The sequence below is a fragment of the Lissotriton helveticus genome, chromosome 9, assembly GCF_964261635.1.
Source record: "Lissotriton helveticus chromosome 9, aLisHel1.1, whole genome shotgun sequence".
Lineage (NCBI taxonomy): Eukaryota > Metazoa > Chordata > Amphibia > Caudata > Salamandridae > Lissotriton > Lissotriton helveticus.
Window position 1 is genome coordinate 687,252,648 of NC_136070.1, and position 24,170 is coordinate 687,276,817.

General features: G+C 41.8%; 1 pseudogene; it reads right to left on the bottom strand.

Moving 5' to 3' along the window:
• Positions 1–774: 774 nt before the first annotated feature.
• Positions 775–24,170, bottom strand: part of LOC144783246 (DBIRD complex subunit ZNF326-like) — a 75,242-nt pseudogene continuing 51,846 nt past the window's right edge.

Genomic DNA, 24,170 nt, shown 5'->3' on the forward strand with positions numbered 1-24,170 from the left:
TTTTACCTTTTCAGTGCTGGACAGTTATAATTGTATTTATATAGCACTAACTACCCAATACGAGGTGTTGGAGTTCTTTTCGGTGAGTAGCACCCTATTCCGGAACCAAAAAAGGATTAGTGGTGGATTAGTATAGGTACAATCATCACTTAAAAGGTGTTTCACACTAGCCTTTCAGTCAGTGCCGGGCACTGTTGAGGATTAGATTCAGACCATGGTTAAGTCCAGGCCTCCTCCAGAGGTTTCTATCCTAGAGGACGGGGTGTTTAGTTAACAAAGTGGGAAACAATACTTTTTTCCCCTCCAGGGCCAGAGGTGGCCAAGGCCGTTTCCACTGTTACAACCACCAAGGCGAAGCTGCAGGAACTACAGACGCCTATTCAGATACACATTATTCCTTCCTCCGACATCATTTTGGGGGACAGGGTCTGTCCTTTTTTCTGCAATCGGCAGCAGATCACAAGCAGTCTATGGGTTTTGGAGATACAAAGTGGAGTTTTACGGAACTCCTGAGATACCCTTCCCTTCCTTCTCCATTTTTCCCATCACTAAATGCAATTCATTAAGGCATAAATTCAAAAGCTCTTGCACAAAAAGGTAAATGTCCCGTCCCAACCTCATTCCAGAGGCTTCACCGACACTATCTTCTTAGTGCAGAAAAAAGGCGGTGGTTACAGGTTGCTCCTAAACCTCAAACAGTTCAATATTTGGGTAGTCTACCGTCACTTCAAAATGGAAGGCATCCACTTCCTGAGGGATTCTGGTTAGTCAGACTCAACTTGAAAACTCTGTGGCCTCACAGACGATTTCTGCAGTTTCAATGGGGTTCAGATTGGTATGAGTTCGCTGTCCTATTGCTGCTTCACTGAGTGGATGAGACCTGTATTAGAGACACTCAGGCAGTGGCAGCCAGTACAGATGGGGGTGTGAGGGGTGGGATAAGGGGGTGTAAAAAAAGAAAATAAGAAACGTACCTTCTCGCTGCATCTCTCTTCCGTGTCGGGCCGGAACAGGACGCACCCATGCTCCCCTAAGCCAATCACAATGCTGCCATGGTTCTGCACTCAGACAGGGACTGGGAGCCTGGGCATGTTCTCTACCCAGGCTGTAATGCAGCTTGGGTGGGGAAAATGCAAAATGTGCATGACTGTTTGGCTGGCCCACGACGACCGGTCAAACATTCATGTGCACTTACAGAGTCCCCACCACTCCTCTCCCCGCTCTGTGAGCAGAGCAGCCCTGCCCCACACAGTTGCCTCAGCAGGAAAAAAATAAAATGATAATAACATCGAGTTATTATCATTTTATTTTTCCTTTATTAAAAGCATTTGGGCAAGCTGCCACTGCTCTTAGGGGTAGGGGAGTAAAATTGATAATCTGTTTAGACGACCTGATGATAATGGCAGGATGGGGCAGAGTCATGCTTCACCTATCCTAAATAATTAAATTGTTATAGGACTTTGGATTTATTATCAATGTCTCAAAATCAAATCTGATCCCATCTCAGTGTCTATAATTTCTGGACTACCAGATATACTCAGGACAAGCGAACCTTGAAATTGCCAGGTCAGAAGATCATTTCTATGAAGAAGAAGTTGATACAGGCTCTCTCATCATAGAACGTCTCTGAGAGTCGTCACTATTGTGGGTCTGTTAGCATCGTCCATCCAGGTGATCTTTCTGAGTCCTCTCCACTATCAAGCCTTACAATGTTTAAAGATCCTCCATCTGCAGAAGCATCTTTCATATTCCGAGCAGATCTCCCTATTAGACAAGGCCAAAACAGGTCAAGTTTAGAAGCATGTTTTTTAATTATTTAATAAACTGTATAAAATCAGGAAATATCAAAATCATATTTGATATTTTGGCTGCATTTGATTCTTTCAGTGATATGTAAAATGGCTGGTTTCATAGCTATCTTTCCCCATATGTGCCACCACATTTACCCACAGAGAATGGGTATAACCCTTGATACATCAGCCCCCAGTTTCTAGTGAGTCAGTATCGATAGTAGGTGAATTGCCAACACCTCAGGCTTTAAATATTCATTGCAAGGTATAGTTACAAGTATATGTGAAAAGAGTGCTATCACCAAGCATCTGGGATAGTGGTGAAAACAGGACACCAGACTTTTGGAAAACATGGAACGCAGTGTCACTTTAAATACTGCTGCAAAAAGGTTCTTTCCAAGTTCAACAAAGATGGAAGTGATATTGTTTGTATTTGCAGCGATTCAGCTATGTGTATGAAAAAGTTGTGTGATGACCTGTCAAAATCGATACCTGAGCAGAAGTGCTTCCCTGTAAGAATCCTTGCCACTTGTTAGATGGTATGCTGAAAGCATCTTTACAATCTTCAGAGTTACTGAAGAATGCTATTGACTTTTTAGTCCATTTTGATCCACTGTTTTGTTATGCGCGGGAACTAAAGCACAACCATTTCTCATGTTGTACTTTGTGTGGCATCAAAGAGTCATCCCAACTGTGTGTCGCTTAGTTGATGGTTCTCTTTCCAAGGTAAAGGGCTGTGCGGATGCTATATTATCCATGTGGCAACCGTTTATAGAACTTTTTCTGAGTGATGATGCCAAAGGCAAGAAATGTGAGTATCTTTGGTCGCATATTGATAGTGATGTGGAAAAAAACTCTACTGCATTCTTAGATTTTTACAGAAAAACATAACTGCAACTTAACTCTGAAAAGTCTGAAAACACCCTTGTCTGCCAAGTGTTCAGCATAATTGGTGTAGATGTGAAACATCTCATTGAGAGTAGGCTTGGTGACACCTTTAGTGAATTTGGCACTGCAACATGGTCCATGTTAGAGTGCTTGCCACTTGGTAAGCAAAGCAATGTTGAAGAGAACTTCAGGAACTTTTCTTTTACAATGTATGAGAAATGGCTTGCAATGATGCATAGAAATATCCTCTTGGCAATCATGGCATTTGAAATCAATGGAACCTCACTGTGGTACTCTGTACAAGTTCTAGATCCCTTCCGTAAAGGGAATCTTCTCCATAGTTTCAAAAGTGCTGCTTCACTTTTGACCGCTTCAATAACTCTGAGGGCATAAGCTCCCCGTTCAAGGCAAACGGTGCAGAACCTGCCCAGAGAATCGAATCTTCAAGTGCACCAGTATTTGCATGGAAAGCTATGTCAGTGGCCAGAGTTAGTAAATTGTGTGCTGGCCCCCGGTACAATCTCTGGATGCTGTGAGGACACTCTGCCTGATTTGCCCCGTACCGGCGCCACTTCTTGCCGCTCCCGCTTCGCGGGAGCCGCTACGTGGGAGGACTGCCCACCAACGCTGCCTGTTTGCTCCGTGTTTGCTGTGCACCAGAGGCGCTGAGAGGCTGCAGGGGAGTTGCGCGGCAGGGACTCGCTCTTCCAGGAGTCCCTGCGTGACCAACCAACATCCGGTCAGCGCCCCCTGCGTGCCCCGCGCCCAGCCGCCCTCCCATCTACAAAATCAGGTGAAGGACCGTCTTGCGGGATGCAAGCGGGACGCCCGGGGCAAAGCCCGGGAAAAGGGCGGGCCCTCTTAGGCCCTCAGAGGCCTGAGGAGACTGGACTGGGCCAGACCCCCTGGCTGTGGGTTCCCATCAGAGTAAGTCAAGCAAAAACTCCATACCTTGGAATTTTATAGCCACTGTTGCCAATGTCTACCATCTTGCTCAGTCCGTCTACTGCTGTTGCCTCTGATAAAACAGGGGCCCTGTTGAATGGCACCCTGGACAATTATTTTACCAAAGCTGTTTCCGAGGGATCTAAAGACTCATCCTTAGCAGAACGACGAGCTGATCGTCGACGTTCTATTGAACGATTCAAGAACAGGGCCTTTTCTGAACCTATCCCTGTTGTTACCATGGATAACGATGTTTGTGTAGACACCATGGATGCTACATCATCTGGGAATAGTGTGCCCCTATTGCTAAGGGAGTGCTTAGCACCTTCTATTGGTTCAACCCAAACTGACTCAGCCACTAACACTCTTGATTCCACTAGTACACCTAATGCACTAAAGGCCTTGACTTCACCAATACCCAGGCCAGGGAAGGTAGTAAGAGGGAAAAATAAGAGTTCTTTGCTATACATAACACATTGTCCACCGCCAACTAAAAAGAGACGTAAAAGGTTGGATCCAAATAGGCCAAAGTTGAGTCATTCTGAATTTGGGAAGAAACCTAATCCTATTAGCACCAAAGTCTCGGGAAGTACAGTTGTCAAGGAAGCTGCAGGAATGGCGCCAGATCCCCCCACACCTTTATTACTGTCCCCCCACTTGGTCACTGAGTGCAATACTGAACATGTTTTGAACGTCGAAGGGTCTCAAATAACCCCTACTGGCAATTTACTAGACAGCATAGAACTCATTGTGAGGAGCTATACACTAGCTATAGTTGAAAGATTAAAAGGAGTGGAGTTAAGACTAGGGAAAATAGAGGCAGACCTGGCTACACATGGAAACCCTATTAGGACTTCAGGTCATAAAGGCCCAATGATAACATCAATCCCTGCTCAAGCGTCTACATCAGTGCAAATTGTTTCATCAGATGCCGTTGTAGCAACTTCTACCATCACATCACACGATAACTTGAGGACAGTCACTCCAGCTGCTATTAATAAATTGTCTACAAGTATATAATCTGCACCTAAGCATCTTTATAATTGCAAAACTAATCAGACAAAAATACCAACAATAAGTTTAGCTACATCCCTGAATCGTATTCCCGATATTCCTGTTAATAACAATCTAGAAAGGGAAATGGGCAATTTATCAAACGGACCGCCAAGACTGGAAATGGAAGATGCTAGATATACTAGAGGGGCTCAAAGCAGGAGACCACCGACCGAACTCCCGCCGGAAGCCGTACCTTATGTGGTGGTCCTCACTGGGGTACCGGAGCTGTCTGTAAACAAGCGGGAAGGATTCTTCCAACTCAAGAATAAAATAATGCACTGGCTATCCTCACATAGACCAATAGCCAGTAACATTTATGGTGAAATAGTTCATGTCCGACGTCTGCCATGGTTAGGTAGAAGACCAAAGGACATAGGGGGAGACGTGGTTGTAGTAAATTTTAGGGACAAAAATGCAGTCCAATACATATTGAATTGGCCTCATGGCAATGAAAATAACTGTATTATACCGCGCCCATTAACCTACTTCTATCCTAGGTCTATAGTATTTCCACACCAATCGTCAACCAGCAATGCCCTATTTGATAATAATTTTTTTAATATGGAGCTTGCTAGGAACCCTGTTCACATGTTTCCACCAGTACCAGCTTCTGTTGCATCTGGGTGGAACACTATACCCCCCAGATACAATACAAGTGAACACAGAAGCATGGCTCATTTTATGCCATTCACGCCACTGGAACTATCGAACAGATTTGATGTATTCAGCGGTTTACAGGAATGTGATTGAAGATTAATGAACAGGGTGGAAGAGGTGTGATGTATTCCTATAGGTTCTGTATCGATCCCCCTATTCCTGACCCTGTTCTGGTTAACAAGTTAACTAGCAGCCATCCCATGATGCAGAAACTGTTATCTGATGATGCCACACCACGGCACAGGAACGTGTTATCTGATTAAGTCATAACGCTTGCAATCTAATTAGACAAGCGATATTCCTCCAGCCCCTGATAAGGCATACGGAGTTCTCAAAACAAATCAAACCTATGACACCCCGGGAAAAACCCTGCGGCCATTGTTTTGATTTCATCGAGAACTTCAGCAAAAGAATGTGCTAACGACCAAGTCGTATGACATCCTTATTGACGTATCTATGTCCATCCTTACGTCAATCTCGGCACCTTACAGGTATAAATATTACCGGTATTGCCTTAAGCAAACACACGCGGTGGTGACGAGATCGGAGCAGCCAGACTTGCCGAAGCCCAGAGCAGAGCAGACCCCGCTGGCGCAGCCCCGCCTTCCTGACGCGCTGAGAACGAGACGCTGCTTTCTCCTGCCGAGAAATCCAGCTCCGGTGCTTCCGGGTAGCCCTCGCAGGCAGCCTGGAATATCGAGACCAGAGACGAGAGATACCATCCCTCATTCATCCTAAATTCCAGGTACAGAACTGAACAACCCCTCGCAGAGAATTCTTGAGTCAGTCACTTGGCAAAACAAACTTAACTTAAACTGCTACTTTCTATTCCCGCCCACGTATTAGGCTTAGGTCAGGTACACTGGGGTAGGCGTAGTTAGAAACACCAGTTGAGTACGATTAGTCAAATGTATATGTGTATGTATCTATTTTATCCATTTTAAACCACCTTATGGCTTAGAAACCATATAAATGTTTTTACAGTATTATTTTATACTTCTGCTTTTATTGTATGCACTTTACTTAACCATAAGTATTGCGATAATATCGATCCATTTCTCTTGTATGAGAAAAGAGACTGATCAATAAATACCATCTTTTATTGAACACGCCCGTCTCTTCCTTTTCTCTACAATCTGCGGAGACTAAGAATGCACGTACTGACTGAGTAAAATAAGTTGTCTTTTGTTTTCACACGACTCTAGAGATACACTCTTGATTAGGGGAGAGCAAAGTTGTAATGTTCTATGGTTGTCAGAAACTAAATCCCTTCTTGTCTATCCAGGGAGGTTCAACTCCTCCTTGCCTATTCAAGAAAGTTTCTAGTGAACTCTGAGCTAGCTGGCAAACCCAAAACTTTAAGTCTAATATCGACAATAGAAGACCTAGTTAACGTCTGGTCTAGGCCTATACTATTGAAGGTATTATTCCAATGCGCAGAGCCTATTGGGATAATAGGAACTACACTACATGGCGCCCAAACGTTTGGAAAGGCGATAAAACTAACGCAAGACATTAGAGTAACTCAGTCGTGCTTTTTCACTCAGACCCCTTTTTTCCCATAAATACTCCAAAGACGTCTGGAGTGGGTGAAAGGTCATATCCGCCAAACCTCGCAGGAGGAAACTCCTATGTATGGTTCTTGGTATAGTCAACGTTGAAGGATACACTGTTCCAAAATATTGTGCATCTAATCTTTGCTTCCATAAGAAACCTGATCTGCAAACAAACAAAATAACCTTCCTGACAGTAGAATGTCAGAAACTGAAGAAGAAAGAGAGATAGCTAGAGTAGCAGCTGAACTCGTAACAGCTGATAATACTATGCAAGCAGCAGACCCGGATTTAATACTCATCCCGGTCAACACAAGGAAATCTATAACTTTAAAACTTATAGAAAATGGACTGACACCTAGAGGTGGCACAGTCATATTCGTAATAGAGGCACACGAATATCGGCAGACAGAGGTATTCTATTCATGGATAAACTTTCCAGCAGCAAACGCTGTAACAAAGGTCTTCCACCATTACAAAACAGAGGAACCTCCTGAAGAATACACTCCTTTCGAGGAGGTGGAAGTACCACTTAAATTTCAAGAGCACCTGCTCTTGTTTAATGGCGCCCTACAACACAACAATCACATCACCAGGCTCGGTCCATTAGGTAGACCAGGAGCAACGTGGCCGGTCCTAGCCGGATACACACCACATCCAGACATCGAAAGGATGTCTGCAGCAGATCTTTTAGTACAACTAAAACAATTAATAAAAATACATAGACAATTAGTCCAATACGTAATGCGGACTTCAACAATCCAACCAGCAATTAAAATTCCACAGCTGACCCCTCATCAGGGGAACACAAATAAAATTACACCACAGAACATACAGTCCTGCCTAGGTAAGGTACCAGCTAAAAGGGAACAAATACCATTCTGGTTAGCACAAAAAATCACCCAAATAGAGGCGGTGTTTCCAGACACCACTCCTGTTGATAAACACAGGATTCTGACTATCTGTCTTCCAATGGGAATCGCACCACACGTGGAGGACTGTGACACTTGGGGTACAGTCTTTGCTTCCATCTACACAAAAACGCATGGTGTTCCATCCATCTCGGTAATACCAGATGTGCTAAAACAAATTCAAGACGAATACGGTCCAGAACCCGCTTTAACTCTTGGTATGAAATTACTGAAAGACTTCAAGCAGGTCTCGGCTATATTACTAGCCAATATAAAGGGAGAAGCAGCAAACGTGGCGATCCGCCAGAGGTTAAAAGAAACAGATATAGCAGACCAACCAGCTGAAATTGCCAGAATCATAGAAAAATCCTATGAGGAACTAGGTAGAGATAGTTTAGGTGAAATACCAGTAAAACCCCAACTGATTGAAAGTCCTGAAAAAATATTTATTAAAAATAATTTAACATCACAAAAGAAGAACTGGGATGGAAACAAACAATCCAATCCAAAAGAAAAGAGATTCCAGTCCAGAGGAAGGTCTCCTCGGCAGAGAGAAAAATCTCCAAACCAAGGACACAGGTCTCCCCAAAGTGAGCCCTCTGGGAAAAAATACAACCTAAGAAATAGGGATAATATAAAGAAACCGGATAGATATCAAGATTTTGATACACGTCCCTCTCAATCTTTTCAGACTTCCTCGCAGAAATCGGAAAGGAGAGGACGATCGGAACCCAGGGAAGGGCACGTCAAGTCCAAAGACAAGGAACCTGTTCCTCCAAATAAGAAATTACAATTTCCAAAAAAGAAGGTAGCCAGTATTAAAGTATTCAACAATGCCGAGAATACTGAGGACACAGCTGAAAAACGGAGAGTGGGCTCAGACAATGCTAGACAGCGCAGCAGAAGTGAGCATAGCTCGCAAAGTCCTTATGAATCATCTGGAGACAGTGGACACGAATGAATACCTTCAAGTGGAAACTGCAGACACCAGAGTTAGCAAACCTCACAAAATATATGAAATAACATTACGTATAGAGGGGGATAAGACTAGAAAAATAAGGGGACTATTTTGGGATAATCTCTCCAAGGGCTATGACATCCTTCTAGCTGAAAAAGACTGGCCACCCGAGTTTGTCAGGGAGTGCCCTCATGGCGAAGAAATAATTATGCCTGCCTTCTCAAATCATATCCCAATTCATAAAAAATATACACTTGCAAGAAAGTGGGCAGTAGCTCAAGCTCCTGCTTTATATACAAATCACGTAGGATGGGATGAGGACTCTCCTCCTCACAAAATCCAGTTAAAATCACAACCTACTGCACAAAGACAGTACCCAATTAAGCAAGAAGCTAAAAAACAGGTAAAAGAAATCCTAGACCAATTAGAATACCAGGGGGTGATTGAAACTTGCACCTCACAAATGAACAACCCTTTGTTTCCTGTCTCCAAACCAGACAATTCATATCGTCTAGTTTTGGATTACAGACACCTTAACTCATGTTGCAAAACTTTTGCAGTACAAAACTCGCATAGTGCAGCACTAATGAATAACATAGTGCGCAAAAAATACAAAACAACATTAGACATCTCTAATGGATTCTTCTGTCAAAATATAGCACCAGAGAGCAGATACTTGTCTGCGTTCTCAATAAATGGCGCTCAAAAACAATTCTGTCGGTTACCCCAAGGGTTCAAGAACAGCCCAGGATTATTCTCAGCGAGAGTAACAGAATTATTACAAACATATGACGAAGAGGCATTATCTTATGTCGACGACATATACCTAACAGATGATGACTTGGATACTCACTTGAAGAGAGTGAACACCATAATACTTGGGTTCGCAGCAGAGGGTTACAAATTCAACTTCAAAAAATCCAGAATTGCCCATCTAACAGTCCTGTTCTTAGGATATGAATTATCAAGTGAAGGCAAAAGCCTGGCTGACAATTTCCTAGAGAAATGTGCCGTACTCCAAGCACCTAGAACACTAAAAAAACCTACAGTCAATTCTAGGCTTCCTAAATTTTGGAAGAACATACATTGCAAATTACGCAGAAAGGGTCAAACCCCTTTATGATCTAATAAAACCAGATTTTAAAAGAACCAATTGGACTCAAATACACACAGAAATTCTGAGATCCTTACAAACAGACATGTTAATTAAAACAAATATAGAAACACGTGATAACACACGCAATCTTGTGATTCGAGTCATCCCAGGAAGATGCGGATTCACATACCTGACCTCTAACGAGGGAGAAAAGGTACCAATTGCATTCAAATCACACTTGTACACAGAAGCTGAAAAGAAATTCAGCATTAAAGAAAACATTGTTCATGCAGTTCAAACCGCAATAGCTAAAGAAAAAGATAAAGCTGACGGTAGACACATCACAGTCATAACAGCAGAATCAGCCTTTGAGGCATTAACAACACCGTGTAATTTACCAACAACAGTATTGAATCCGGAATGGATACAATGGGTGAATTCAATTACAACGGACAAAGTAAAATACTACTTTGATCCAGAATTAAAAGAATTGAAAAATCTAGAATATGAAAGAACATTCCCTCTGCCAATCGACATTCTGCCCTTACGACAGTACGCTTGTGTAATCTATACAAACGGACATGCTCAACCCTCCGTTTGGGGAGAACAAGCATACAACCCCACATGTGAGATTACAAAAGAAGTGTGGCGCGGAGGTAAACTAAGACCTCTATTAACAAAAACACACTCAGTAGAAACCAATTCAGAACAACAGACTGAAATAATAGCATTGAAAATGGCGCTAGGTAATGCGGATCGCGAATTCCCGACACTTATAGTGTCCGATTCATATTACTGCGTCAAATCATATAACAACGATTTGCAGAAATGGATTCAAAACGGTTACAAAGATGACACAGGTGCAACAATAAAGCAAAAACTGCTTTGGGAACAAATAGTTCTGTTACAAAAAGAACTACCAAAGACTCACGTGATACACTCACTGAGTCATCAGCGTGATGGCGTTCACGTTGCAGGGAATTCATTGGCTGAGACAGCCACAGCGGTAGCAACTAAATCGGCTTCCGTAGCTAGAAAAAAGCGTACAATAAAATACATTGACGGTGAAACAGTGCTGGCGGTGAAACCGTCATCAAAAGACGACTGCTCAGCGCTACCGATCAACTATCCACTCAATTATACATACATAATTGATGCAAACTCCGTCCCTTTTGCTCGAATCCCTGGAGTGGGGGATAGAGTAATTCCAAACATGGACAGGAGAACTTTGTTAATTGCAGACGCACATATGGGTGAGGGTCTCAGACACCTCAAACTAAAAGATTCTCTGGAAGAATTACAATCAGTGTACTGGTGGCCAGGCATGAGCCTGCAGCATGACATTTTTGTAAAAAAATGCCCGGACTGCAACAGAGATCGCAGTGGCGAAAGAAACGGTATACTACCGTGGCGTTTCACTCCAGAAAGGATCAGCAGTAAAAAGCAAAGCGTCCGATTAACCTATACAGGCTAGTTTCCACTTATAATGTAGATCCCCAGCACTCGGCTGACGTCTGGACTGTTATACAAAGATTTGCGAGTCTAAATGGCATATACGCTAGGAGCATGCTACGTTTGACCAATGTTTTCACTTTAGCCCTCAAGCTTGTGGGGAAGCACGGCCAAATGAGCATAGCGATGCGGGATTCTTCTCACTTCCTTCCTGAGGGATACGGGATGGTGTAAAGAAAAAACCAAGGCATAAAGCTATCTATAACGGAAAGGGTATTAGGTTCGGGAGCTGGGTGGGTCAAACATCTAATAAGTGTCCAACGTAGTCTAAATAACCTGCCAAGAAATTCTCTGAAGGGATTCAGTCCGTACGAATTATTGTTTGGAACTAGGATGTTCCGGCTACTTCATAAACTTCGATGATTCCTCTGAAGACCTAAGTGAATCAAAAACACAGCCATCATCAAAAACCTTTAAAGATAAAGCTAAAGAACTTTTGAAACAACTGAAAGACACATATCTAATTTCTCCATGGATTGAATTTTGGGTGGGCTTTGGTGCATTTATCCTCATACTTTGGCTTATCATGGTACTAACTTTGGGACGCTTCATTGAGGGAAAATATGCTAAAATGGACACAGCAAGTCAGAAAATCAACTTGATCCTCAAGCCACACACATCTTCACACGTCGAGAAAAGAGAACTTTCTTCAGTCAACTTCACAGCCAATCCTATACCAGGTGGGGTAGCATGGGACAATACTGACTACGAAATTTATGGTCCGGTTGAAATCCTGAAATATCCACACCAAATCAAGATCTCGTTGAGTGACTTTGTAAAACCAAGCTCATTTGCTGATGATTGGGACTTTGAAAACATTAATGATATGATGTCTGACTTAGTGATGTCTGCTAAATTTACCAAACATGATTATTTGCAGGGTTCGACAAATTATGATAGTATGTACTGTTACAACCACTATGGTAACCATTTTCTACATAAATCGGCACAACCTAGAAATGTTTTAAATTATAATCAATGGGAACATTGTGCGACCCCTCCAAAAGGAAGCTCAAGAACCTTTTACGACAAATATTCATACTTTTCAGGGTTCAACACAAGTAATGCTGAAACATTTTATTTCAAATTGTCAAATAAGACAGGGACAAAGATCATGCTAACAAACACGAAATTTATATATTCAGACTCATTTTTTGAACACATGAATACTTTTGGTTTTGATTATTGGGACAAAAATGTTGAAGTAAAAAGTGTTTGGGGTACAAAAGAATGGCAAGTACAAGGTATAGAATCATTGTTTAGAGCCTGCATGATCCCAGAACAAATGATATTTTTGAATGACACTGTTCAACAAACTACCTGTCTTGGCCTAGCCAAAATCAAAGACTTAAATAAACCGTCTATTCCAAAGCCAACAATGGACAGCAATAGCTCTACAGATGAAGAGATAGACGTAAACTATGTATTAAACCAAAACAGAACACATCCTGATTGGAAACAATGGTTGATCTGGCCCACAGATACTAATAACTGTCAAGATAGATTCCTGGATAATAACCACCTACAGTGTGGGCAAATTATGCCTTCAATGGCTGCAAACTTCCACACTGACAGAAATTAAGCAACACCTAACTTTACTTACTGATGGTGCTGACTTGCGTGATTTCATTATGGGACCGCGCAAACAGCGTCAGAAACGTTTCATAGCAGCCTCTGTATATGCAGCTTACAACGAGGCCTGGAAGGTGACTCAAATTGAGACAGCAGAAAGAATACGGGAAATTGACCGTATTAATTTGGAAAAATCACTTTCTGTAGTGGACAATGGGTTAATGACTCTGTCCTCCAGAATTTTTTCTTTGGACAGCATTGTGTCTTCAGCAATCGACATATTATCGCAAGACTTACTGTTGTTACAACACGGTCAGTCTCAATTGCGTTCTATTGTACAGCTTGGCTGGACGTTACAAAATCTGCGTTCAGGCTATGTGCCTTGGCGTTTAATCAACACAACGTCACTATTCAATATCTTTAACCTTACTGATAAACAAATCAGTATGGCACAAAAGGGTGCTGATTATACAATCCTGAGCATTGAGAAACTCGAGAGATTACCAGTGACAATGTCAGAACGACCTGTCAGTGAATGGATAATACATGGGATAATTAATATTCCGATATCAACCTTCAGGTTTCAATACTGCCAAAAATATATACAGGCTGGCATGTACGAAAAATTGGGAAAAGGGTACATTAAGACAACATGGAACTTGCCCTATTCACATGCATGTGTCAGTAATAAAGGACAGAAAGTGTTTCTTAGTGGCAATAATTGTGCGATGTCACTAAGCGGTACACTTCTGTGTAATGGAATTAGTTTGCATGGAGCCTGTGAAGGGAACTCAAATAACCTTTCATGTCACCAGCTAGGCACACCTGCAACAGAGATAGAACCATTTTTTCAAAGACTCTATAATGGGAGTTACATTCTAATTGTGGACCGCAGATGCTGTAGTCTTATGCCCGGGACTCCTTATCTCGTAACTACGACTGCGAAGGTCAAGTGCTGTGGACGCTTATTGTTCCCCAGCTCCTTTCCAGACAGGGAGGCAAGGGCATGGCCCAACTAGAAAATTACTTCTATTCGAATAGACACTTTAAGCAGAATGAAAACAGTGCTTCTTCAGACGCCGACCAGACTCACGTCATCAAAAGAAACGTATGATCTCCTAGTCGCAAGGACGACTGCAGAGATTCACTCATTGTTATCAACTAATTCCCCCATACATTTCGCAGAAATCCTGAATGAAATCTTAAATATTTCTGATACCAGTGGAGTCTCAAAAGTATTTAAGACAGTATTTTCGATGGCATTAACACCATTCAAAGCCATACTGGGTATTTTTCCAGATTTCGTCCATTCGATTTTTGGCGGACTTCCCCTCATTTTGGGACTAATTGCAGGAATTCTATTCTTAGTCCTTATATTTCGCTATGGCAAACCGTGTCACAGACAAAACACCTGCGACAAGGGAAGAAACAATCCGAGCCATTGGATACCGGGACCGGATATCAAAAATCCTGGGACTAACCCGGCTTAGAGACCTGAACATGACTTGGTTTCTTTCATTTCGACCAATGTGGCATCGATGTGTTTTACCTGTATTAAGGTGCTTGCTGTGCGGAGAAGAATGCGTGTTGGACACCTGTCTGACGCTACAATCGGATGCGCCAATGGATGCAGAAACATTGTTGAGCCCAATAAAGGCTCATGCTTTGTGCTGCCCTCAACGGCTGCCAATCCTGATGACGGCATTCGTGGAGACTTCACCGCTACGATTAAGGGGTAGTGAAGTTCAAGATGAAAGCAGCATCGATCAGGTACGACCTTCTGTCAGCAATACTAATCAAAACGTCAATGGAGACAATCATGCACATGAATGCATGGTTACATCCTTTTCCGAGTTAGTGGAACTCTCCCAGGAAGCTGTTGACAGCTTTTTCGACAGTCTAAATGATATGATGTTCTCTTCAGAGCAGAAATAGAGACTTTTGAGCAAGCTAGCACACGGCGTTCCCTGAATTTGGCCTTCAACTTTAATAACAGAATACCATGAACGATTTCCCCTCCAGTTCACGGACAGCAATTTTTTCAGCAGCCCCAAAATATTTTTCGATTTTTCGGGACACTTATCTTCTGCTTAAAGTAAGAACTAAAATTTCTATTTTTAGAAACTTTATAGACATTAGCTGCCCGCTGGTATGTTCATAATTATTTTTATTCTGTGATGAAATGGTCTCGAACCTTTTTCTTCTGTATTAAGAGCCATTTCATGTGTAAATTCTCATATACCAATTAGCAATAATGTATACATATGCGTGATTACTTTAGCATTATTCTACAGCTTGAGTGCATATAATACATGTGACTGTTTTTTCCGTATATTAGATAATTTCGAAATGCATTATATGTATTTTGGGGTGGTAAGGTATACACGATACTCTACAGTATGTTTTACTATGCCTAGATTCGTAAACATGGCCATAGTTAGCGTGGAGTGGGTGTGATGTATTCCTATAGGTTCTGTATCGATCCCCCTATTCCTGACCCTGTTCTGGTTAACAAGTTAACTAGCAGCCATCCCATGATGCAGAAACCGTTATCTGATGATGCCACACCACGGCACAGGAACGTGTTATCTGATTAAGTCATAACGCTTGCAATCTAATTAGACAAGCGATATTCCTCCAGCCCCTGATAAGGCATACGGAGTTCTCAAAACAAATCAAACCTATGACACCCCGGGAAAAACCCTGCGGCCATTGTTTTGATTTCATCGAGAACTTCAGCAAAAGAATGTGCTAACGACCAAGTCGTATGACATCCTTATTGACGTATCTATGTCCATCCTTACGTCAATCTCGGCACCTTACAGGTATAAATATTACCGGTATTGCCTTAAGCAAACACACGCGGTGGTGACGAGATCGGAGCAGCCAGACTTGCCGAAGCCCAGAGCAGAGCAGACCCCGCTGGCGCAGCCCCGCCTTCCTGACGCGCTGAGAACGAGACGCTGCTTTCTCCTGCCCTTCCGGATAGCCCTCGCAGGCAGCCTGGAATATCGAGACCAGAGACGAGAGATACCATCCCTCATTCATCCTAAATTCCAGGTACAGAACTGAACAACCCCTCGCAGAGAATTCTTGAGTCAGTCACTTGGCAAAACAAACTTAACTTAAACTGCTACTTTCTATTCCCGCCCACGTATTAGGCTTAGGTCAGGTACACTGGGGTAGGCGTAGTTAGAAACACCAGTTGAGTACGATTAGTCAAATGTATATGTGTATGTATCTATTTTATCCATTTTAAACCACCTTATGGCTTAGAAACCATATAAATGTTTTTACAGTATTATTTTATACTTCTGCTTTTATTGTATGCACTTTACTTAACCATAAGTATTGCGATAATATCAATCCATTTCTCTTGTATGAGAAAAGAGACTGATCAATAAATACCATCTTTTATTGAACACGCCCGTCTCTTCCTTTTCTCTACAATCTGGTGAGACTAAGAATGCACGTACTGACTGAGTAAAATAAGTTGTCTTTTGTTTTCACACGACTCTAGAGATACACTCTTGATTAGGGGAGAGCAAAGTTGTCATGTTCTATGGTTGTCAGAAACTAAATCCCTTCTTGTCTATCCAGGGAGGTTCAACTCCTCCTTGCCTATTCGAGAAAGTTTCTAGTGAACTCTGAGCTAGCTGGCAAACCCAAAACTTTAAGTCTAATATCGACAATAGAAGACCTAGTTAACGTCTGGTCTAGGCCTATACTATTGAAGGTATTATTCCAATGCGCAGAGCCTATTGGGATAATAGGAACTACACTACAGAGGGAGGTAGTGCAAATAATCATAATATTGATGGAGCTAGGGAGGAAGAAGGGAGTAGATCCCGGAGGGCGGAAAATACTGTTATTGCAATTGACACTGGGGCTAATAGTAGTTTGTTATTATCTACATTATCTGGCAACTATGGGTCAAATGAGGGGCCCTCTCTGACTACACTAGTTTCATGGAATGTAGCAGGGGTCCGTGCAAAATTATGTGACCCTGACTGGAATAACTACATGAACACTTTTGATATTTGTGTGTTGCAGGAAACTTGGGCTACTGATCAGGTCCACAGAGTCGGATATAAAACATATCAAATAGAGGCTGTGCCTTCATTAAGAGGACGAGCCTCAGGAGGCCTACTAATATGGATTAGTGTATCTATTAATATAGGCATAACAATTCTAAATATTGACTCCCTAGATATATTAGGATTGGAAATAACGACAGAGGATAAAAGGGTGATTAACCTCATAAATGTGTATAACAGTCCCCTCCCATCCCATAAGGTGTCGCCATGCATTGAAAAATTGGAGACTTATATGGATACCCTAGAGCCAGATGCAAGCGTAATCTTATGTGGGGACTTGAACTGTAATTTTGAACCGATCACGGGCATGGCCAAATTGTATGAAGATGAGGATGTGGCTAACAGGATACCTCTCCTGATTGATAATGGAACTGTCGCTGCGACCACACTAGCCCTCCAGATCACAAGGCTGCTTACAAGCCATGGTCTGAGGGCTTGTAATGGGCGCATGCCATCTGATAGCCCGAAAGTACCCACTTTTAAGAGGCGAGATTACAAGAACAATTTAGATTATGTTATTATTTCGTCTGACCTATGGCTATACACAATTGATTTAAAAGTCAAGGAAAGATTTGATAGCGACCATCATCCACTAGAAACTAGTTTTCTTCAAAGCTTATTAAAGAGGTTGAATGGTATAGAGGGAGGCCATAGTCAAGTACAGTTACTATCACCAGATAACATCATTCTTAGTAATAATCGTAGGGCCGTTAAGTGGGCATACATACTGGAAAGAGAGGATTTACTAGTAAAAATTTACAGTACCCTTGTAAACACATTTGAATTATATTGTCCACATAGATGTGAATCTGGGGAATTTATTAAATTGCATAAATCCCTCTTTAGTAAATTGTTAGATCTCCTCACAAAAAGACCAAAAAAAGGGACTGGCATAGCAAATGCAAAACCAGTGGGAAAACCCTGGTATAATAAGGAATGCCGTGCTGCCAAAACCATATTGATTGAGGCAATTAAAAGTAAAAGTCCTGTAGAAATTAAAGATAAAAGGAAATTATACAATATGATAATGGCAAAAGCAAAATCCTCTTGGGATGAGGAATTATGGTCCAGCATGCTATTAGCAGCCAAAACCAAGGATCAGAGGCACTTTTGGGAACTAGTGGCTAAGGGGAATAAACGTGAGAAAGGTTCCAGAGAGGTTTTTCTAGACAAGGCCACGTGGGTAAAACACTTTACAACGTTGTATGCAGCAAAACTAACTGAGGTTATTTCACCGGAAGACCCTACTTCTATACAGCCAGCGAAACTACACCCACTGGTAGTCTTTGACTTACATGAAACTGAGCTAGCAATTGCTTCAGTCAAACAAGGGAAGGCTCCTGGACTCGATAAAATTCCGGGCGATCTATATTTGCATAACACTGATGTTTGGGCACCGTATTTAAACCAGTTATTTAACATTATAGCGGCTGGTGAACGAATTCCGGACACATGGGATGGTGCAGAAATTATCACAATTTTTAAAAAGGGGGATAGAGGCGATCCAGCTAATTATCGCCCCATTAGTCTTTTAGATATAACTCAAAAGATTTATGCCAGGCATATATTAAACCGCATAAATACGTGGTTAGATGAAGAACTAGTTTTATCAAAATACCAGGCGGGGTTTAGGGAAAAAACCGGGACCATAGACCAGGTATTGCGGTTATGCTGCTTGTATTGGAAATATGTTATCATCCGCAAGGGTCACTTGTATGTGACCTTTGTAGATCTACGAGCAGCGTTCGACCTAATACCTCGTGACCTACTTTGGAAGTCCTTGGAAAGGCAGGGACTTCCTGGAGAACTTTTAAAATTGGTGATGGGCCTGCACCAGGATAACTATGCCAAGGTTAGGTGGGGCCCGAATGGGGAACTCACAGACCCAATCCCCATAAAAAGAGGAGTACGCCAGGGATGCGTACTGGCTCCCACACTTTTTTCCCTTTATGTTAACGATATTGCAGCCTATATGGAGAATTATGATAATGACTCGCCCCGATTGGGAGGGGAATGCGTACCGTCCCTCCTTTTCGCGGACGACACGATTCTCATTTCACAAACTCCTCGGGGCCTTCAGATCTTATTAGATAGGTTCCAGCAATATTGTATTTCAAAAGGGCTAGAAATTAACTTAAAAAAAACCAAATATATGGCACTAAACCCGCATAAAAGTTTTAAAAAAAATCTAATGTTAAATGGCCACAAACTTGATTATGAACAGAGCTTTACTTATTTAGGGGTATTACTTGATTCGTCAATGGGATGGAGTCCCCAGCTAGGAAAATCAAAAATAATGTTTAAACAAAATTGTCTCCCAATATTAAAAAGACACAACTTATGTGTGAATAAGGCAGTTACTCCAGCCATAGAGATATTCAGGTATAAGGTGCAATCAGCAGTTCTGTATGGGGCAGAACTATGGGGACCAGTATGTCGGAAGACCTTTGAAATACTGGAGAACAAATTTATAAGGAGATTACTAAAAGTTCCTAATAACACCCCATTGATACCATTATTTCTAGATTTAAATATTAAGCATACTGACCATCATGCAATGTTGAGACCATTATTATTATGGGTTAGATTATTGACAACCCAAGAACTGACTGACTATAAAAATGGGGTGAAAGAAGTATTGGACCTAGACAGTGGTAGGAAAATTTATTGGTTTAAGCACGTAAGAACGTGGCTTAACAAGCTAGGTCTAACCCACTTTTGGAGTGAGCCGGAGTCTTTAAATATGGCCTCCAAGAAAATTGTTAAACTGTCCTTTTGGTCCTATGTGAGTCACGATTCTATGTATGCTAGATCGCATGGCCCCCTAACCGAAAAAATTTTAATGTTTAAAAATGAGGCCAACTTTGAATCATTTCTTGATGAGGTACAGCCGCCATTGGCCAAAACTCTGTACCTAAAATATAGATACGGAACATTAAGAACTAAGGCCACTGAGAAAAGCTGGGGGATGACAAACAGTGAGTACTGCACCTTATGTTCAAATAATACAAGGGAAGACGTTTTACATATACTGTTCTTCTGTCCTAGTTATGGTAAAGCAAGGAAAAAATGGATAGTGCCATTATGTCATATTATTGGCTCTACTTCCCATAAGGAAGCTGGTAGAATTCTAAAAACGGATACCAGCCAAATAATTGTGTTTGGAATCAGTAGATTTCTTCTGGCTGTAAACTTCATTAGATTGAAAATGTCTCGTACTTTTTAAGTTGTATACCCTGCGGATTTGTTCAATCCACGTATAATGCTTTCTTTCCTTGTTTTATTGATTTGTCAATTTTAATCTTTATGCCAAGGCTGTTATAAATTCGATGTAATGTTTTTTTTAACATTGTGTAAAAGTTTTTTTAACTTATTTATTCTATTTTGTGATAATTCTAAACCATAATAGTGTGTCCTGGAATGATGAAGTGTAGTAGTGATTATTGATTTTTCGCAATAATGTTGTTTTTTTATTGTACATATTTTATGTTGCGGAGCAACGAAATAAAGATTATTGACCTGTGTACTGGCTGTTTCGGCGTTGCCCGTCTCAAGTGCCAATGTTGAGGGCCTTTTCACAGAAAAAAAGTTTACATGGGAGGGAAAGAGCGAGCGCACATGACAAAAGACTCACTAAAGAAGTATTCTATGGTGTACTACAATAATTTTGATTTGCAAAAATATATTTGGACCTCGTATACACTGTATGTACACTGTCTATACACCATGCACTATCAGTGCAGAAAGCAAACCATAATAAAAGCAAAACGGTTCATAAACACCGGAAAAACACTGTTTCTGTTGTTTTTAATGGCGTGAAAATGTGTAACCACTGATAACTACTATTTTTTAAGGTATTGAAATCACTTGAAACACTAAAAAAAACACCAGAATTTACAAAAAATAGAAATTGAAAACAGGAAAGCCTAATTATAAGGATGCTTGGACCGGCAAGGCCATCTTTGTCTGCGTTGTGGATGTTATTATGAATCAGATGCCAGCAGATGGGACTGAGGAGCAAGCTATGGCCCATTTTCTATGAGGGGGCAGTTGGTCCCAGAGAGAGTTACAAACTCATATCAATTGCCTGGAACTCTTGGCAGGATAGTTTGCAATCAAAATGCTATCTCTTCACAAAGCACAGTGCTGCATTCTTCTTCGCAGGAACAACATTTCAGCAGAGAGGTACCTCAACAAGATGGGAGGTACCCAGTTCAAGCTTCTAGTGGAAAATGCCAAGGTCTTTTGGCACTTTTGTCTACAACGTCAGATATCAGTGATTGTACAATACATTCTGGGATGGGTGAATGTCAATACAAATTGGAATTTGTGCCTCCTGAGGGACTCCAGGAATTGCAGACTTAATCTCCAGGTTTTTCATCTTCCTTAATCACCTATGGGGTCCGTACGTATCGGATTTATTTGTTGTGAATCTGAACACGCAACTTCCGATCTTCTGCAATTGGAGACCAGATCCGCTAACAGTGAGCTCCAATGCTTTCCAAAGAACAGGGTGTGGATTCCCTGGGAGACAACTTGCATCTGATCATTACCTTTCTGTGTCAATTAGCGGAGCAAGGACTGGCATACCGATCAGTCAACAGTTTTCAGTCCTCTATCTCTGCAGGACACCGCCCGGTGGATTGTAAGCCAGTAGAGGAACATCCCTTAGTTTGTAAACTCCTATCAAGCATTTGGCTTGTTCAGCTTCTCAAGCCGAGATTCTTGGTCTTATGGGATGAGGATGTCATTCTTCGATTTCTGAGAGCCTGGCCAGTGAATGAAGATCTATCTAGGAAACAATTGTCAGCAAAGCTCACTGTATTGTTGTGTCTCATTTCATGTTGGATAGTCTCAGATGTAAAATCCCGAACAGGTAGCGTTTTTTCACCATCACAGTGCCATTTAAGATCTCTAATCTTACTAAGACGCCTTCACGCTGGGTAAATTACCCTGCCTTTCCACAAAATAATAAACTGTGTGTCGTAAGATGTTTAAAGGCTTACGAGGATTGTACCAGAGAGTTGAGTCAGTCAATTAGAAGGCAGCTGCTTATTGCTTTACAGAAGCCCTTTGGGCCAGTGAAGTCGGATACATTGGCCCGATGGATTAGATGGTTACTGGCAGAGGCAGGTATATATATATATACAACCTTGTTCGGTGCACACTCTGTCGGAGGAGCAAATGTATCAAAGTCATATTATCTGGGATCCCCATTAGAAGATATCATGGTGGAAGCCAATTGGTCCTCTGATTCTACCTTTAAGATTTTGTATCACAAGCCAAATGTGGATGCACCTTATGTTGTTGTGGGACAGCTTTCAACAAGCATAATCCGAAGCCTGCGGTCCTGCCATTAAATAATTTTTCTCATAGCTAACACATCAAGATTTATATACTCTATTAAGGACACAGAGACGAGGATTATTCCTCGCTTCGTTATTTTGATGTCTTTTAAATTAAAGCATTAATAAGATGAGTTAATGTTTTACAAATGTACTGTGGATATTCATATATTTCACACCCTATGCAATTACAGGAGTTATAATTGTGAGATGTTGCAACTGCTCTGCCTTCTGTTCACAGGTTCGGATACTAAACAAAGTTGAATGTCCTGAAAGCACACAACCTTCACGAATTTTCGCAGAGTGACAAGACATTGATCCTGAAGAATGCTACGAATTTACATCATTTAGCAGAAACATGTTGACCTAGTCAGATAGGGAACATCCTTAACCCTATTGTTACACTGTTTTTAATTCCATCCATTGGGGATATCGAATAAAGATTATTTTCCCCATATTAGGTGGTTTTAACACACACATTTTGATATTATTTAGCACTCTGCCCCTCACTCATATATCACATTGGAGTAGAAAACACCTCACGCTCCTCTTCTAAGGGAGAGTTGAAGCCTACACTGTGCGCAACTTGTGGGCACTGTGTGCAAGAGGGAACCCAATGATGAAGCATGTCACCCTTTGGGTGAGTGATAGTTCTCGTCTTTAAAAAGCAAATGCCCTTTGTCTTGCTTTAAGTTCACCTTTTTGTATCTTTTTTTATTCTTGTGCAACCATCCGGTTACCTTTTGTGAGAATTATATGTTGGAGTGGGACCGTGGATGATGATAATTCCTCCATTAGAGACCCTATTGGGATTTAATAATCATGTTGGATGACTGTGAGAAGTTGGCCTGGTATATGATGCTCACTAGCTCTAGTGATCACCCTGTACCATGCCAAGCAACCCTTATGGTGATGGTTGTAAGTCAACCTTATAGACAAGCTATCCTAGGGGTAGCATGGACTAAGCAGTCTTAGGCTAAACTCTGTAAAGGCATGTGAAGCAAGCTGTATTACCATACACAATCCCCTTGAATACCAAATGAAAGGACACCACACAGATATTGAAAATATATATAGATTTATTTCTACAAATATCCCCTATACTCTTTATGAGCACAGAAGCAAATGCGTTAAAACAAAACACAGTTAAATATACAAAATTTGCACAATATGGATGAGCCCTAGGGGCCACCTAAACCATATACTAAAATAGTGGTATAAGAACCACTATGGGGAAAGGAAAGAGGCCTAGGGCCTGGGGAATCGCTGGAGCTGTTCGGGACTAGCAGTGATGAATTCGGGAAAGGCCCGCGGGACTCGGGTGCAGCGCTTAAAGCGCACGCATGCACCAATGCAATGTCAATGGTGCGTAAAAGTTACAAAGTTAGTGTTCTAGGAACCTTCCGATGGACCTACAAGGATAAAACTTTAGACACAGGCACTAGAGGTGTACACCAGTGTGGAAACACCAGCGTTGCTGAGTTACCTCACCCACAGGAAGCGGGTGCACAGGTGCGAATTAGTGTCGGGTTTCGTCACGCAGGTCGATGGTGCTTGGAGCTGAAGATGCTGCAGGCGGGTCGTCGAGGAGAGTTCCGGTGGATCCTAGGGTGGATCTGAAGAGGTGAAGACCTGAAAGCAGAGGGGACAATGTTCAAAGTCACTAGCCAGTGACTACCGTGGAACCAGGATGGAGCCAGGCAATGTCAGGTGCAAACAGGTGAAGAAGTGAAGATTGTCTCTGCAGCCACGTGGACACGAAGAGGTCGAGGACGTCCAGGCGTTGGTCA